Source organism: Drosophila nasuta, chromosome 3 (genome assembly GCF_023558535.2).
Source record: "Drosophila nasuta strain 15112-1781.00 chromosome 3, ASM2355853v1, whole genome shotgun sequence".
NCBI classification, from domain to species: domain Eukaryota; kingdom Metazoa; phylum Arthropoda; class Insecta; order Diptera; family Drosophilidae; genus Drosophila; species Drosophila nasuta.
This window is the reverse complement of record NC_083457.1, coordinates 51,835,248-51,854,079: the sequence shown is the minus strand read 5'-3', so window position 1 is coordinate 51,854,079 and position 18,832 is coordinate 51,835,248. Positions and strand designations below refer to the sequence as shown.

The 18,832-nt window shown below is 36.6% G+C and overlaps 1 protein-coding gene across 6 annotated transcripts in view; it reads left to right on the top strand.

Annotated features, from left to right (window-relative positions):
* Window positions 1-9,510: 9,510 nt before the first annotated feature.
* LOC132789181 (band 3 anion transport protein) overlaps window positions 9,511-18,832 on the top strand; it is a 38,115-nt gene continuing 28,793 nt past the window's right edge. For all 6 annotated transcript variants that reach the window (XM_060796992.1, XM_060796988.1, XM_060796987.1 and 3 more), the window contains exon 1: window positions 9,511-10,159. The gene's annotated coding sequence lies outside the window, so the exon portion shown is untranslated. The remainder of the gene's footprint in view (window positions 10,160-18,832) is intronic.

The following is an 18,832-nucleotide window of genomic DNA, read 5'->3' as shown; positions in this document are numbered from 1 at the left end:
ACCTACTTCCAGGCAGCATCAAAATGCTGCGCGAGAAAGTCGCTTACCCCGAGCATCAACAGGAAGTACAACCACACCCGTTCCAGCTGTGTCTGAACAACGAGTTCAAGGACTTATCACTTCTTCACTCGATAACTTTCGAGCTGAACTAGTCGCTACTATCGCTGATCAGGTTGAATTAGCCTTCAGAAACTTAAATATTGCCGCCCAACCGCCAATAGTTCGTTCCGAGGAACCGCAATTGGAATGGGATAACGAAATTCCAGATCAGAATAACGAAGGATTGGGGCAATCAGGAAATATATCTGGTAGTCTCGATCGGCCTGACCGAATTTCCAGTACCATTGTTAATTGGCATCTTAAGTTCAGTGGTACACCAACTGATATACCAATCGATGACTTTATATATCGAATAAATTGCTTGACCTCTCGTTGTTTGAGCGGAAACTTTAATACGTTGTATCAGTTTGCGCACTTACTATTCTCAGGTCCAGCGTTAACATTCTATTGGAGGTTTCATCGTAGCTCTCATCATAGGAATTGGTATAATCTTTGTTCTCGTTTATGCGAAAGATACCAAAATCAAAGAACCGATGAAGACATAAAAGATAGCTTAAGACGCAGGAAACAAAAGTTTAATGAACCTTTTGATGAATATCTGGATGCGATGTTAAACATAGCAGATACGCTTAATTCTCGTCTATCCGATACCGAATTGGTCTCTTATGTTAAACATAATTTGAAACCAGATCTTCGACATGAACTATTACATGTCCCAATTTCAAATTTAGCTATCCTTCGTAGAGAATGTCACAAACATGAAGAATTCTACTCACAACTGCCTAAACATCAAAATCGATCGAATAACCCCAACCGAGTTATTCATGAGATTGCTTTAGAAAAGACCTGGAGTCAGGCTCGGAAGATGAAGACTCAGAATCAGCAGATGTAAATGCTATGAAGTACTCTGATAATTTCAAATGCTGGAATTGCGATGAAATTGGTCATCGTTACCAGGATTGCCTGAAATCACGTCGTATATTTTGTTATGGCTGTGGAAAACTTGACACATATAAACCAAATTGTACAAAATGTAAAACCAAACAGGAAAACTCGCAGAAGGGTATTCGCTTACCACCAAAAGCGGATATCCGCAATTAAAAATAGAACCAAATTCTCTAGAGTATTCTCAACCACCTGCTATATCGAATAACTTACCTGACTTACAAATTCATCGACATTTTATACCTTATCATTTGCGATTAAGAAAAATACACACATCTCCGAAATCGCGTGCTGCTCATCGTATGCATACATTTTGGTCGAAAAAGCGTGTACTAAATTCTTATAGGATATCAGCTATCGTAAATAAAGACAACGATATACGACCCTTTACTTACCTCAACATTCTCGATCAGCGTTGTTTGGCCTTGCTCGATAGCGGAGCAAATAAAAGCGTGATCGGAGGAAACTTAGCAAAGTACATTCTTGAAAATAATATTAACTATCTTAAATCCAAAGGATTTGTTAAAACTGCTGATGGACAACCTCAAAAGGTCGCTGGTACCATTAATCTTCCAATCGAATATAATTCGACAAAGCAATCGTTTGAGTTCCTAATTGTTAGCGCCATCACGCAAGATGTTATTTGCGGAATTGACTTTTGGAATAAATTTGGAATTTCTGTTAGTTATGTTAATGCAGTAACTGAATCTGAAATTGAAAATGAAACGATACCCAAATTGTCTCTTACAGTAATGCAAAACGCAGATTACAAGCAGTTGTTGATTTTTTCCGTCATGCGAAAGGGACGGCTTAGGAAAAACAACACTTCTTGAACATTCTATAGACACAGGAGATAGTACTCCCATTAAACAAAGATACTATCCCATATCTCCAGCTAAAGAAAAGCGACTTTGTGCCGAGATTGACCGCATGTTACGTTTAGGAGTAATAGAAGAAGCTTCGAACTCTGCATGGTCCTCGCCTGTGGTTTTGATTGTTAAACCTGGCAAAGATCGTCTATGTCTTGATTCTCGAAAGCTAAATGCAGTGACGAAGAAGGACGCATATCCCATGCCTAGCTTAGAAGGTCTTCTAAGTCGATTGCCATCTGTTAAGTGCATTTCCAAAATCGATTTAAAAGATGCCTTTTGGCAAATTTCTCTAGACAAAGAAGCGCGACCAAAAACTGCTTTTACGGTACCAAATAGACCCTTGTATCAGTTTACTCGGATGCCATTTGGCTTGTGTAACTCACCTCATACAATGTGTCGTCTTATGGATCAAGTAATTCCCTATGACATGAAGGAACACGTATTCGTTTACCTAGATGATCTATTGGTCATGTCCTCTAACTTTGAAGACCACTTACTGCATCTGACCGAAGTGGCAAATAGATTACGAAAAGCGGGACTAACAATAAATGTTACCAAAAGTCAGTTTGGAATACGAGAAGTAGATTACTTAGGCCATGTAGTAGGAGAAGGCACACTTCGAGTAAATCCAATGAAAGTGCAAGCCGTTTCCGAATTTCCGGTGCCACAGTCCAGACGCCAACTGAGACGATTCCTGGGCATGACTGGTTGGTACCAGCGTTTTATTCCCCAGTACTCAACGGTCATCTTTGAACTAACAGAGCTGCTAAAAGGAAAGAAATTTGAATGGAATGAAGAGGCCCAACATGCGTTCGAAGCAATAAAACATAGACTATGTGCTGCTCCGTTTTTGCGTCATCCCAACTATGAGTTGCCATTCATAGTGCAATGTGACGCTTCAACATATGGCATCGGCGCCGTATTAGCTCAACTTGATGCAGAAGGCAACGAACTACCCATTGCATATATGTCGAAAAAGTTGAACAAAGCACAACGAAATTATTCTACAACGGAATTAGAATGCTTGGCAGTTGTATTAGCCATTAAGCGATTCCGTATGTATATAGAAGGCCAATCATTCAAAGTTATAACCGATCATGCAAGTCTGAAATGGTTGATGAATCAAACAGACCTTCATGGCAGACTTGCTCGGTGGGCGTTAAAGCTACAAGGAATGGATTTTCAGATCGAACATCGAAAGGGCAGTCAAAATGTAGTCGCTGACACTCTTTCCAGAGCATTCGAAGAAAATGTAGATGTTGTTGAGCTCGAAATACTACCAGAGATAGATTTAAACTCGGATGCATTTCTCGAAAGTGATTATGTCGAGTTAAAAGAGAAGATGAGCAAATCCAATCTTCCGGATTTCAAAATCATAGACGGATATTTATATTACAGAGCAGTATTGCCTTCCGACGTCAGCGAAGATATTGGCGATGGCTGGAAACTGTACGTCCCTACATCTCTCAGAAATTCGGTGATAGTTTCAGCTCATTGTACCCCAACGTCAGCACATTGCGGCACAGCGAAGTGTCTAGAACGCATTCGTAGGCATTTTTATTGGCCACGAATGGTAGTGGAAGTGCGAGACTTTATTAGCAAATGCGAAATATGTCAAACCTCAAAATACCCGACACAAAATCTAAAGCCGCCAATGGGTATTCAAACAATTAGTGAGCGAGTATTTCAAAGACTCTACATAGATTTCATAGGTCCGTTTCCACGCTCAAAACTTGGTAATATTGGAATTTTTATCATCCTGGATCATCTTTCAAAATTCACATTTCTTATACCAGTTAAGAAATTTTCGACTTTAATAATCATTGATCACTTGCGCAACACTGTATTTAACTGTTTTGGCACACCAGAGTTCATAATCAGCGACAACGGCACTCAGTTTAAAAGCCGAGAATTCGCTGCATTTTTGTCTTCGTATGGTATCAAACACATGTTCACTGGAGCATATTCCCTCAAAGTAATGCAGCTGAAAGAGTCAATAGATCCATTAATGCGGCGTTAAGATCATTTATTCGATCAGACCAGCGAGAATGGGATATATATGTTAGCAGTATCAATTGTGCTCTACGCAATAACATACATCAATCGATAGGCGCGTCACCGTACTATGTTGTATTTGGACAACATATGATGACGCATGGTAAAGACTACACAGTACTTAAAAATTTGAATCTCTTAAGTGAAGGAACTGCTCGACTCGATCGTGCTGACAAATTTTCTAAAATCCGTGCTGATATTCACAAATATCTGAAAAAGGCATATGAAAAGAATCAGAGATCGTATAACTTTCGTACTAAAGAACGAACCTTTGAAGTTGGCCAGACAGTAATTAAGCGTAACTGGGCACTGAGCAATATGGCAAACAATTTCAACGCTAAGCTTGCACCAGTCGGCCTTAAGGCACGAGTAAAGCGAAAAATTGGACAGGCCTTATACCTATTAGAAAATTTAGAGGGCAAGGAAATTGGTCAATTTCATGCTAAAGACTTGTGGAATTCAAAGAGTAACTACCTTCTTTCAGATTTTACGTCTTCGATTGAACTCTCGATTAAAATCTGCTGTTGTGAGGTAGTTGTCTAAATTAAAGTTGCAAAAAAAATAAACATCTGATTGTCACAAATCAAAGCATCAGCTGATGCGCCAAAGCCTTAATTAAGTTGGCAACTCCACTTAGCATAGTTCAACTGTTGAGTTTATCGAACGGGTAGTAAGTATCGCCTTGATCCACACAGAGATGCTTTGAGTACTCACTAAGGGCAGCCATCTTCACTTATGCACTTTTTTCACTGAGAGCATTATTACATCAGACCAAAAATTTGCAAAGAAAAATTGCAAAAATAAATTTAAAATAATACTGCAACCAAGAAAGGAAAGCCAACAATTTTGGCATCCAAGGTTTTCTTTTGTCGCCAACTTGGATTGGCCGGCTCTAATAGAGAATTTAGAATTGCTAAATTTTCTCTTTGCCACTGATTGGTAAGTAGTGTCCATCTGATTAGACCTTGCAGTAAAAATGCTATTTTATGCAGCTTATTGGCCATACCTCTGGCAATTGCACCCGCTAGACCCTCCTTAGAGTGGAATAGGTGTTGCACATTGCGATCCTCGTCTCCCCCCCCTTTTGTTGAACAAGTGCAACTAGTGAAGCGCACGCGGATATTCACCCTAACCTGCAAGCCTAAGGGAGTTTTGGGTGAAGGCGGCGAACCTCGCTGCAAACAACCGGCTAGAGTGGGAATAAGGCGATAATCTTGCGGCAGCGAATCTTCGCTGCAGATTATCAAACGGTATTCGATAGCGGCTCAGCGAAGGCGATACTAGAGACGTTCAAAGGAGCGTAGATCTTCCGGCGAGAGATCTACGGCTCCACACAAAAAAAAAAAAAACACGCCGGCACCATCTGCATTGGATTGTTTTCGTTCGCAAAATGCACTAAGAGTGCCAACATGGTTTGCTAAATTGAATAATTAAATTGAATTTGTATTAGTACTTGTCAAAAATCGACTAACTCATTTTTTCGACTTTTTGTACAGCCAACATGGGGTTCATAGGGATTTGAAAGCCTGATAACCATAACCCTTTATCATCTTTAACAGCTAACATCAACAAGCATATATGCTACGACGGATTCATCAGTTATCAGGCCTGCTAACATCGATGGAAAGTGCGTAAGTACGGCATAGCCGTGTCTATATTATAGTTGATTGGGGTTGTGATTGTGAGGTTCTCAATTCCGTGTGTTCCGTGTTGGTTCTCTATCTTTCGTATTATTAAGTCATGAAGACAACCGTTTAAGTAAAACAAACTAACGTAACGATAAATAAAGGCTCAATAAATCAAGCACTATTGTTAACTAGAGATAATTTTTATAAACAAAATGAAGTATGTTTATTAAATTACTGTATATCATGAAGAAGAAAACAATAATGTGTTAAACTTTTAATTCTAATTGGGCACTGAATGTGCGAGCGTTTGAGATAATGCGAGATGAGTACTGTCCCTCTCCCCTAGTATTACACTCTGTCTACACTTTAATTTATGATGACTTACTACCCAGTCGAAGCCAAAGACCCACCCCAGCCCTGAACTGAGCCGGCAAGTTAGCTAGACAGAGTAGGCTTAGACGAGTAGAACCTCGTGGTGTTCGTCACATGCTACTGTTTATGACAGTGTGTGAGAAAAGTGTGCACACTAGAGGTGGAGAACTATGGATAGTCCGCGCCATCGATAGTGCTTGATAGTTTCCATAAACTATCGACTATCGACGATAGCAAGGAAAATCTATCGTCGATAGTTGTCGATAGTGCAGTAAAAGAAAATAATTGAATTAGTTTTTGAAGTGATCCATATTTATTTCAAATATGAGAGTATGAAATTGGTTTTTCAATCTTTATCCGAAAATAATAAATAATAATTATTTGAATAATATGATTTTTTAGGTTTACCTTAACTGCTATTTATATATTTATTTCAACCAATGATTTTGAACGCCTATTTGAAATGATTTGTCCCCCTTTGCTGAAGACCCTCTCCGATCTACGGAGGTTGCGGGTATACAAAGATATATGAATAAATATCGACCACTATCGACGATAGCGATTGACAACTATCGAGAGCGTGTCGATAGTGGCCAACCATCGATAGTCCCGATAGTGCCATCGATAGTTCTCCACCTCTAGTGCACACACATTTGCATAGATCAAAGACAAAAGCCAAAGCCAAAGCTAAAGCTTTTCATTAAGCAAAGCTGATAATGCTGCTGTTTATGACAGTCGCTATGAAAAGTTAACACCCCACACATACACACATTCATCAATATGCATAACTGTTGCCAGCTATTAAAAAGCACTTGCTTATCGCAGCGATGGCAAACCGAAATGAAATTCAACACGATGAACTCCGATGGCAGAAGATGGAAGATGGAGAGAGAAGAAGGTGCTAAAAACCAAACCCAACTCAAAAGAACTGTAAAATGATGGCAGGTAGGTGAGAGAGTAAGGGAAGGGGGAGGTAGAGTTACCCTTGGCAGAGCGTCAAGTGCCATAAAAAGCAACACTTGCAACCCAAAAACTAAAGTGCAGAGTCCTTGCCATGTGGGGCCATCTCGTTGTTGCCATGTTGTTGCCACCCATTTGGCCATGCGCTCATCTTTCAAAGGCGTCGTGTTGCGTAAGTGTTAGTGTTTGCTGTTATTGCTCTAGACACACGCACACATGCATAGAGACACACGTAGAACTAGAGAGAAAGAAACACAAAAGAAAACATTTACAAAACTTCCATTTCCGTTTTATATGGGCTCGCTGGGGTAGTCCCTGCATCCCTCTAGCCCCCCTCTTGCCCACCAATAGACACTACCTATAAATGACAGTGGCAGGGTTGCCATCAAACCTCCATCTCCATCTCCTTCTGCTCCTTCTTCTTCTTCTTCTTCTCTTGGCAGCGCAGCATCAGCCATGCGGGGAAATTGAAAAAAGATAGTTGCACATAGTTAGATGAACCAAATGGCGATCCCTTTACCCCAACCCCCCATTCCCCCTCCTTTAGTAGACTGGCTGCCAAGTTGGCGGAAAAAAAAGGGCAACAAAAGGCAAACGGTTGGGAAAAGAAAAATTCTGTTTAGGCGACGGAAGTGCGCATTGTACAAGTTTTGCAGGTAAATCAAATGATAAAATGAAGTTGTAGTCCTTTAGTGTCCTCCTAACAACAACAACACCGCACACAAATGGCCAACACAACAGCCAACAGCCAAGAGCCAAACAGCAGCAGCAGCCGAGGCAGCAATCGCGACATCGGCAGCAACAGCAACAGGAGCTAAAGAGCCTTGGGACAAAAGTGCGTGGAAAGCTTTTCACCACACGCCCAAAGCTTTCACTCAAAAAGCTGCATTTCGTGTGTTTGGACTTTGGCTTTTTGTTATCAGCATTGCATTGTGTGTGTTTGTTGTGTGTGTGTGTGTGTGTTTGTATTGACGACACCCACAATATTTTTGCTCACATACTTTTAGGCTGCTGCAGTTATTAAAAAATCGTTGCATACTTTCAGGCGGGCAGCTAATTAACCTTTATGCTGGCCCCCGCTAAGCAACCAGCCTAATTAGCCCTTGGGCGTTGCGTTCTTCGCTTCGTCTTTTGCCGTGACTAATTGACTTTTTTTTCGCTTATCAATTAATAGAATTTTAATTGGTTGAATAAGTGTGTTTAGCGCGTAAATACCCAAATCTTATGTACTTACTTATTGTGTACATAAAGTTAACTAAATTTTTTTGCGACGTCGTCTCAAATTTTTCCTTCTATCACACACAAATTAACGTTCGATCAAAATAGTTGTCATATTCAATCAATGAAAATATTTCGCTAGCTTTTCAATTTCGTATGCAGATTTAGCGGCAATTATCGGCCAGTTACAAATTGTTATCGCCAACAGGGCGGCACAAAGGAATTTGACCTGATATCATAATGAATGGCTTTGACGTCATCAAATCAAATTCAGATAATCGGAAAATGTATACTTGGGTTAAGTTTTCGACAGATTTCTGGAAATTTTTACTATGGTCTGTTTTTTTCTGACACTTTTTTTTATCAGCAATTCACAATTTTCCCCTTTGCCTCCTTTCCTCAGACGAGGGAATACACCAGCAAGTTGTTGTATTATTATGCTATAAGCAATTAATTGTTGACATATTTGTTTGGAAATAAAATGGCACTCGAAATAACAGCACATTTATACGGCGGCAAAATGTTGTGCCGGTCTGGCACACAACTTCACACCTTTTTCAATCGCGAGCAGTGCTACAGCAAGCAAATCAATCAATTAGAGCTTCCAAATCAGCCAATTCACATGTCGTCAATTGATTCACAAACATATCTTGGGATCTTCATTCTGTTTTATGATTAAACGTGATTTTCGCTGCTATTAATAGATCAGCGAATTTTCGGGGCAGTTTTTGTTTAACACGTCTTGCACCTGCTATTGTTGTTGTTGTAACATGCAACATATCCTCGCTAAGAGGAGTAAGCAGCAATCACAGCTACATTAATGCGTAATGCCTTTGCAAGAGAGCGAACAGAAAGACAGAGAGAGAACGAGAGAGGCTGATAAGACGAGAGCGCAAGAGCCGATCACTAAACGAGGGTGGCTCTTGCCCAGTAACGAGCGCTCATCCATGCTCACGTGCTCTCCGTAATAGTGGCTGCTTATTTTGCATACCCTGTATTTACAAAACTCAACGGGGGTTAGCTATGCTGGCAGTCCTTATCATCTGTCGCTGTAGGTGTTTGTGAGTTCATTTATAAATACAATTTATTAATTATTTACAATATAATACAATATTCTTTAGTTGAAATATTTATCAAAAAATTCATATTTATATTAAGTAAGTAGTTAGCAAACACATTACAGGGTAGTTTTGCAGCTACGCCTGCTTGGCTGGACAAACATATTTTTATGTTTTGCTCTCTCTCGCTGCCTTCCAAAACGCGTTGTTGTTGTTGTTGCTCTTGCTGCTGTCTGGCCATTTGCTGCTGCTGCTGTTGTTGTTGCTCTTGTTGTTGCTGTTTGCTGCCGCTCTCTGTGCTTAAAAACGTGCTGCCCCAGGAACAGTAAATCATTACGCTGAGAAACGTGCAGCCGCAAACACAATCGACGCGATCGCCTGAGAGCAACCAAAACGTCAAGTTCAAGTTTGTTTAACGACGCGCGCGCGGGTCTCTCTTATTGCTATCGAAAGTCCTAAATAAGAATACGAAAGAAATCATTAAAAAATAAAAACAATTCATATTTCTAATAAAAACGTCACAGTCTTGTACACGGTTTTATCTTTGTCAGTGTTGTGTTCAACTTCTGCCATTTTGTGTGGTGTTCAAGTATTTCGCCATTCTCGGTGCCGCGACATCTCCGATCTCCGATCGCCGTTGTATTTCATTATATTATTTTGTTGTTGGTTTGTCGTCTGCCAGTTTTGTTTTTATCGACGCGTTTCTTTTTTGAACTCTCCGTGTGTGTGTTTGTGTGTGACGTCTATCGCCTTGAAGAACCGCCTCCATCAAAACTATCAAACGTCGCGATTTTTAGTTATTAAAAAACCGATTTGTTTATTGTCATTCACCGCGCCGCATCCCCTGTGATCTGTTGCACGCTAATCAATGAAGTTGTGCCACACACACGCACAAACAGTGGAAAATTTTCAGCTCTGAAGGAGAGAGAAACTGTAAATTTGGCGAAACCGACGACGCAACGCTGCGACGTAGGTAAAAGAGATCTTTAAAGTACGTGTCAATTATTATTATATTCATTTACGATTCCATGCGTCCGTCTGTCCGTCCGTCCGTCAGTTCTGTTCATCTCTTCTTTGGTCTGGGCAAATGTCTTTTTTATTATTGTTGTGTCTGCTATTTTTGTGCCATTTTTAAAATCTGAATATTTTCTCAACTTATCGCTGACTTTTCTGGCTCGGTCCCGGGCCCCCGACGACGCTGATCTTTTACTTTTGCCTGCCCCTTTTTCTTTCCCACAACACCTGCGTCTGTCGTTAACTGTGAAATTCGGAAACTCGTGCAGTGATCCAACCAAAAAGCAGAAAGTGTCAAATAGTAGACAAGCAATTTCGGGTACTTGAATGAGTGAAAAGTGGCGCAACAAATTGTGAATGATCGACGGCAGATACGCTGTAAAACACTCGAGTGTTGGGAAAAATACTGCGCGAAGGCAAAAAACATGTGTCACCCCGAAATAAAAATGCTGATAGATTGGCTGCTGAGTGTCTGAACTGAATTATTGGGTCGAACAAAACAAAAACAACAAAATAGGAATAAATACAAAAAAATCAAATCAATCACCCTGCCAAACAGAACTTGAAATTAACCAAAAACAACAACGAATTGAGAAAAAAGAGCACGAAACAAAAACAAGAACTAATCAAGATCGCAAATGCAGCATGTGACTGACTCAGTGACTCTTCAGCTCCCGCTGACTTTAAACATCTCTTTATCTTTCGCTTTCTCTCGCTCACTCGCCCAGAGCTCGACTTCTGACTCCAGACATTTGGCACTTTGCTTTTGAAACTGGTTCCGCATAGTTTTTGGGGCCCGGCTTCGGCTGTGGCTTCGTTCATTCACCATTCATTTTGCTTTACTTCTGTTTTGTGTGCTCTTTGCATTTTTATTACATTCTTTTTGTTTCAAAGTAAACATAGTTTATGTTTGCTACTCGCTCTCTCCCTCTACCAATCGTTCTCACTGTCTCGTTCTCAGTTGGCCTGGCGCTATGTTAAGCTCGTCTGCTTTTATGCAAACTACTGTTACTCGTACAATAACAATAACAAGCACAACAAGCACAACAACAACTCTTTTGTGCCGCACGCGCGCCGGCAGCGCAGTCAATGTCTGCGGGGCTTTGTTATCAGAAGCGCCGTCAAGTTTTGTAGCGCTTTAAGCTTTCGTTCGCTACACGTGAAATTCGCGGCTTGCACTTTTTCTGTTATTGTTGTTCTTCTCTCGCTCACACTTCAGTGGCGGTTACACAGCTGTGTGAGTAATGGCTCAATAATTTGGCTGCCTCTCTTCCTCTGCTTCAACCCTTTGGTAACTATCAACTCTGTCTCGCTCGCACTTGCACTTGCTAGCGCGACCCTTCTCTGACGATAAACGGTACACAACACAACAATGGTAACTAGAATTTGTTTATCTTGACTTGTGTGTAGTTTTATTTTTTTGTTCTTTTCTGATATTTAACCAAAATGTATCATGACGCTTAAAGTTGATTGTTGCCATTGTTGTTGTTATTGTTGTTGTTTTTGCAGTTTTGTTTACACAAGTTGCGGCGAACTCATGTTTTGTTTTTCAGACTAGTATTTATTGTTCCTGTGCACGGTTCACGGAATTTGCAGTGCCTGCAATTTAAAGTATGTGAGAGTATGTAATAACAAATGATACAAGAAGGTGAGGAAAGGGAGCGGAAGGGTGTGCTGACTATAGAAAATACAATAAGTAGATGTGATTACAAAAAAAAAAAAAAAACTCTCAAACACAATTGTTTACGTGTCTGAGGCCCCTGACCTATCTTTCTAAAAATTGTAGAACCATTTGCATTTCAACAATGTGATATGCCTCCTTTTTTTTTTTGCTTTTTTCGGACTTGTCACTTTCGTATAATTTTATGACGCTTTCCTCGAATTACTTGATATGATATATCACTTACTGTCATATCATAATTGCGTTATTTATACTATTCTATCGTCTCAAGCAATCATTTCGAAAATGGTCGAATAAGTCTGACATATTGAGTTTCTTTTTAATTGGCTGATAAGATATATGACTTGCTTATAAATAGATAGCCTTGCGTCGTCTAAACTTTCCAGTTAACCATAATAAAATATTGCTGGAAACACATAAAAAAATGTCTCCTATATCGGACATTTTCTGGTAAAAAGTTAATTTCTACAATCTTTTAATAGTCATTGGTTCATTGTACTTTCTTTTGCTGATTAACCCTTTGCTTAAAATCCCCTTTTAGAACAGTGATTTTCCTGACATTTCAATACTTGTGGAAATAGTTTCGTCATGTATTGTATAATATAAAAGTCAGATCACGACTGCAAAATTTGCTTATCTTAACGGAAGAAGAAGAGGAAGACTCTGACAGAAAATGAGCGACAGAGAGGAGAGAGAGAGAGAGAGAGAGAGAGAGAGAGAGAGAGACCTCGTCTCGGGGGTTTCGAGAAGTACTTCGAATGTCGACGCATTGATCGTTGAGTCATTTGGTTATTAGTTGGTTCGGTTGGTTCCGACGATAGTCCAATTAGAGCTATATGTTTCAGCTCTTCTTCTTCTACTCCGACTCGTTCTCTTGTTGTTGTTGTAAGTTGTATTGTTTACAGTTGGGCTGTTTGTTCTATTGCAATTGGTTTTCCATTTCATGTGCTGTGTGTGGAAAATCATTGAAGCATTGAAGCGTTTCTAAATATTTTATGTTTGTTTTCCGTTGTTGTTTTATATTTTGTTTATTGTATTGAATTGTTGTTATTTGATCAGTGTGATTGTATGAGTGTGCATATGTGTGTGTGTTCTGCTTGCAATAGATTTTGAAGTGCTGTGAACCTTTACCCACATTCGCCTAACTGACCATAAATCCACTGAAGAGTGGGCGACACTCCAAGTGGATGTGGGAAACTACTTTCGATGGCAAACAGTAAACGGGCTAGGTCAACAACAACAAATAAATTCAATTCTATTGCATAATTTATGGAACTAGTCTCGGGGAAGAGCGAGGGTTGACCCAACTGATATGAATAGTTCAATAGCTGAATAGCAGAATGTTATAATAATTAAAAAGAAATAAACTACGAAGGTTCCAGATATTAAACTATGATAAAATGTTATTATAATTATTTTTAATCATTTTCTACAAATTAAAATTGCTTATGAAAATAACTAAACAAAAATCTCATATATTAAACTATGCTAAAATGTTATTAAAATTCTTTATTATCTTCTTTTTTAAAATTAAACAGCTAAATATTAGATTGAAATTTAAAAGAACTAAGCTAGGAAAGTCACAGCTATAAAACTATTATATATATATTATTATAATTATTTTAAATAATTTTATAAACTTGAAAAAGTTGTTTATATTAGATTGTATTTCAAAAGAACTAAATTAGGAAAAATCAGATATTAAACTATGATAATATTTTATTATTATTTATTTTTTTATCATTTTTATTTATCTTTATAAATATGACAAATTTAACATATTAATTATTAGATTGCAATTTAAATAAACTCAACTAGGAAAATCCCAGGATTTTAGTCAATGTGTAAACATTGACCAGTTTAATATGAGATTGTAATTATAAATAACTAAAATAGAAAGATTCTAAATATTCAACTCTTTGGTGCTGACTAAAATGTAATTATTACTTTAATAATCGCTTTGGTATAAGTATTTTTTCATATATCACATTTTTTATTGAATAAATATTAGATTGAGGTAGAAGAGAAATTGAAAAAGATAGATGTGAACAAACATTAAGTATCATATTGTTTAAATTATTTGTCAATTACTTTTGCGCTATAGAAATTTCTAGATAAAGGATGAGAAGTCATTCACGTACGTTCAAATATTATACATAACATATGTTATTTATAAATTAGAGTTAAAAAGAAACTAAATTAGGCAGATCCTAAATAGTCAAGTTTATTATTAATACTTTTTAATTATTTTCTTTAAATTTAAAAACCATTTTTCAAATATTTTCTATAGAACAAGTAGACAATTAAGTTCTATTGAATGAGTTAATAAATATATTTTAGGAACTTCCGAGTGACGAATTTTCTATTATTATTTTATGTATCCTTTTATTGAAATCGTTATTAAATTCTTACACGAATGGCTTTAAGGAAATTTATAGATGCATGCTGACAATTCAATAATATGCTTTGCAAACCTGTTAAGCAACCCTCGCAGCGTCGACCTTATTCTCGCAAGTTCTGTTGATATGACGAGCTGTCTGACGGGCCGCAGCAGCGAAAATGAAATTTCTTCTAATCTCGTTTTATGGGCAAGTGACAGATTTAGGGCCGCACTAAACCAATAACTCTCAAATTATTGAATATTATGATGCAGCACCGTCGTATATAATCGTACCACTCATAAATATATGGTCACACTTGAGTCTCCACTTTGAACGGCGCCCCTGGCTAGAGAGGTGGAAAGTTGAGCTATGTTTGGTATGACGAGTGTGCATTTTATGGTTTTTTTATTGTTGCGTACAGGAAATACGCCTCGATTGCAGTGCACAACCCTCTCTATAAAGAAGAAAGAGAAAGAGAGCGAAAGAGAGGGAGAGAGGGAGAGTTGTTTCAAGTTCAATGTCAGTTGTTGCAGTTGCAGCTGCCTCAGCTAAAAACTGTTGCAATTTGTAAACCGGTTTCTTTGGGCCGCAGCTGGAGTTGGGTCATGATCAGTTGCAACTGCAACTGCAACTAGCAATGTGGCAATGTGGAGTGGCAGCTGTTTAGAGTTATGAAATGTTTTACTTAGACGAGAACCGGCTTTTTTCTTTCGTTTTTTTTTTTATCGATCGATAAAGCAGAGCACGTGATTTGATTCAAGATTTTGCGCTTTGATAAACTCGATTATTAATAACCATAAGCATTTATGATATTTATACAATGAGATGTGAATGGGTGTGTGTGTTTGCTATACTAGAAAATATGTTTGATAATTTACGACCGCAGCCCATACATTACTGTCAATTGTTTAAATAAATTGTAAGCGCACGATAAGCGATCTCAATGGATGTGTCTTTTTTGTGTTTTATGGCACCCTTGTGATAAGAAGGCGCACAGACAGAAGACAGTTTGCCAAATTCGTATACAAACAATAATTTAAAACACAACTAAGTCAGGCACTCGAAACAAACGATCGATCGATCGATCGCTTTGCCTCGCGCTGTTCCGTCTGCTAATGAACCCATAAAATTGATCACCACGTTAATTTCCTTGCCTTTTCTTTGCTTTTACAGATCTGTTTTTGTTTTTCTTTGGTTTGCGAATTTATTTGCTTTTGCTTTAAGATATAACACCTTTACTTTATGAGCCCCCTTCCCCGTATACTTCCCACTTTATTATACCCTATCCATAGGGCAAAAAAGTCTATTGCATTCGGGGCTAGTTTTCTTACTCTGTGGTATATTTTGAATATAGTACCATATCGATATACCATGTACAGCATTATCTATTTTTTTATAGTATTTTTGCGGTTTATTCATTTGGTATAATTGAAGGATATGGTTTTAAAAAAAGTAGCACTTTATCAATATACCATATAAAGCATTCAGTATATTTTAATATATTTGCAGCCTATTAATTTGGTATATTTTTAGGATATGGTTTTATTGAATTTAGTACTATATCGATAAATCAACCATATATATCACTCTGTATATTTAGTATTTTTGCGGTATATTAAGTTGGTATATTTTTAGGATATGGTTATGTAAAATGTAGAACATTATCAATATAGCATATAAAGCCTTCCGCTTATTTTAGTATTTTTGGTATATTTGTAGAATACAATTTTATAGAATGTAGTATAATATATATATAGACCTCGGCACTTTTCGGTATTTTTGTGGTATATTTATTTGGTATATTCCTATGATACAGTTTTATTCTGATATATTATGCACTCTATGGTATATTTTAAATGAAGTCTAATGCATGTCGTGATACCATATAAAGCCAACGGTATAATTTAGTATTTTTGCGGTATATTAATTTGGTATATTTGTATGATATGATTTTATTGAATGTAGTACTATATCGATAATATCCATTAGATATACCATATAAAGCATTCGGTATATTGTAGTATTTTTGTAGTATATTAATTTGGTATATTTGTAGTAAATGGTTTTAAATGACCATATAATACTATTTAAATATACTATATATAGTATTTGGTATATTTTAGTATTTTGATGGTATAATAATTTTGTTTGTTATTAGAATGTAGTATATTGATGTGAATGTAGTACTATATCGATATACCATATACAAATTTCGGTATATTTTATCATTTTTGAGGTATATTAATCTGGTATATACTTAGAATACGATTTTATTGAAAATGGGCAGCAGGTATCTCACAGTCGAACACACTTGACTGTTGCTTTCTTACTTGTTTTAATATACTCTTACGCATGTCGCGATACCATATAAAGTCATCGGTATAAATTAGTATTTTTGCGGTTTATTAATTTGGTATATTTTTATGATATGATTTTATTGAATATAGTACTATATCGATAATATCGATTCGATATACCATATACAGTCTTCGGTATATTTTAGTATTTTTGCTGTATATTAATTTGGTATATTTGTAGTATATGGTTTTATATGACTATATGATAATATATAAATATACTATATATAGTATTTGGTATATGTTAGTATTTTATGGTATATTAATTTGGTTTGTTATTAGAATGTAGTATATTTATATGAATGTAGTACTATATCTATATACCATAGACAGCATTTGGTATATTTTATAATTTTTGAGGTATATTAGCTTGGTATTTCTTTAGTATATGGTTTTATTGAAAATGGGTAGGTATCTCGCAGTCGAGCACACTCGACTGTTGCTTTCTTACTTGCTCTACTGATAAAACCATAAAAACGTGTAAATTTGTTTCGTTCCACTTGCTGCGCTGCTAGGAGTACGTGCCACAAGTCGAAGAGTCACGCGATTGCGCCTCGATCGCCTTGCGATTGTCTGAATTTATAAATAAACCAATTGAAAGTGTCGGCTGAGATTGATCGCGATTGAAAATGTGCGTATTCTTAGACTCATAAGTGGCCAATGATTGATTGACTTTAACTTAAAATATTTTAGATCGCCTTTCGCTTGACGAACTGACTTCATCACCATTATTATTGATAGGTTGACGCACGCCATGCCAATTCTAATCTGCAATACAATACGATGACAAGTATTGTTTTTCCCTCTTCTGTTTGACTCTTTTACAATTGGGGTTCCCATTGACGCTCCCAATTGATGCGCCATGGAGAGCACAAATAACTGTAGATAACACATATATTTTAATAAACAGATAAAATATTTGCTCAATGATTCAGCTAAACGTTCAACTAAATATAGGCGTCATGATTTATATAAAAATATTCACAATTGCGAGTGCTTTCAAGTGACCAATTATAGCATTAAAGAAAATTGATTACGTATTTGAATAAGTAAATTAATTATGAAATATTATTCACCTCCATTGGTTTATGTTTTTGTAAACAAACTGTAATGACGCTTAGTTAAAGCTCGACCTTAAACTGATAAGAATGGCAGTAGTTATTATTATATTATATTTCTGAATTCTACCGCAGTTTATTATAAGACTAGGTTCTAAGAACTGAAAAGCTATAGTGAAGCGATCCCAAGAAATTAGCATTTTAAAGTAAACGACGGTTGTGTGCAGACGAAAAGTTAACTTAATAAAAAAAGTGAAGTGAATAAATTACTTAAAGGAAAAAACTGAAATCAATTGGTAAATTCATTTAATAAATATGTTCAATGAGTGCAAAGTTTAATGATTGAAACTAAAAATCGACAGGCAGATTGTTATCTTAAATTTATAAGTGCACTTTGTCAAGGAAGAAAGTGAAAACCCAAGACTAAACTTATCTTATATATGTGTGCCCAAAAACAAACTGCTAAAATTTCCCTGGAGTCTAGAGTATTAATAATTTGGATTGTTATTCATCGCGAATATAAAAGAATTTGATTTCTAATAAAGTTGAAATTTATTTACTTATATACTTGCATTATAGACAGTTCAACTTATCTGAATTCATTAAAGCTTCTTATGTAAGTCAAATGATATAATCAACAAATAAATTGTGAAATTGATGTATAATTTTCCACAGTCTAAAAAAATAAATCTTAGTCAAAAGTGAGTGATTAAAAAAGACTTGATGAAAAAAATTTGAAAGCAAATAAAATGTGCTTTGATTTATCTATTTGTAATGCTTAAAAGCTTATATTGTTAAAAGCGAGAAATTATTAGATATCCAAAATTCCTTCTTTAACAAAAACTGATTGATAATGATTTATTTTAAAAATGCGAGAAAAGTAAACTGATTAAGTGATTCAACGAGCTTTAAAGCTTATTTAAATCAACTCACTTTAAAGCTTTATTTCTATCGTAAACTAATTTTAACTTATTCTTGAACATATGAAAAGCTTTTATGAAGATTGAGTGAAATCGTAACAAAATACATAAATAGCTTCTTTCTATATATATTGACATTCATTTTAGATTGAAAGATCAGAAATATATATTTCACCATATGATATACTATAAAAATCATATAAATATACATATATATAGTTTTTTTCTAGGATTACATTATGTGGATTAAATT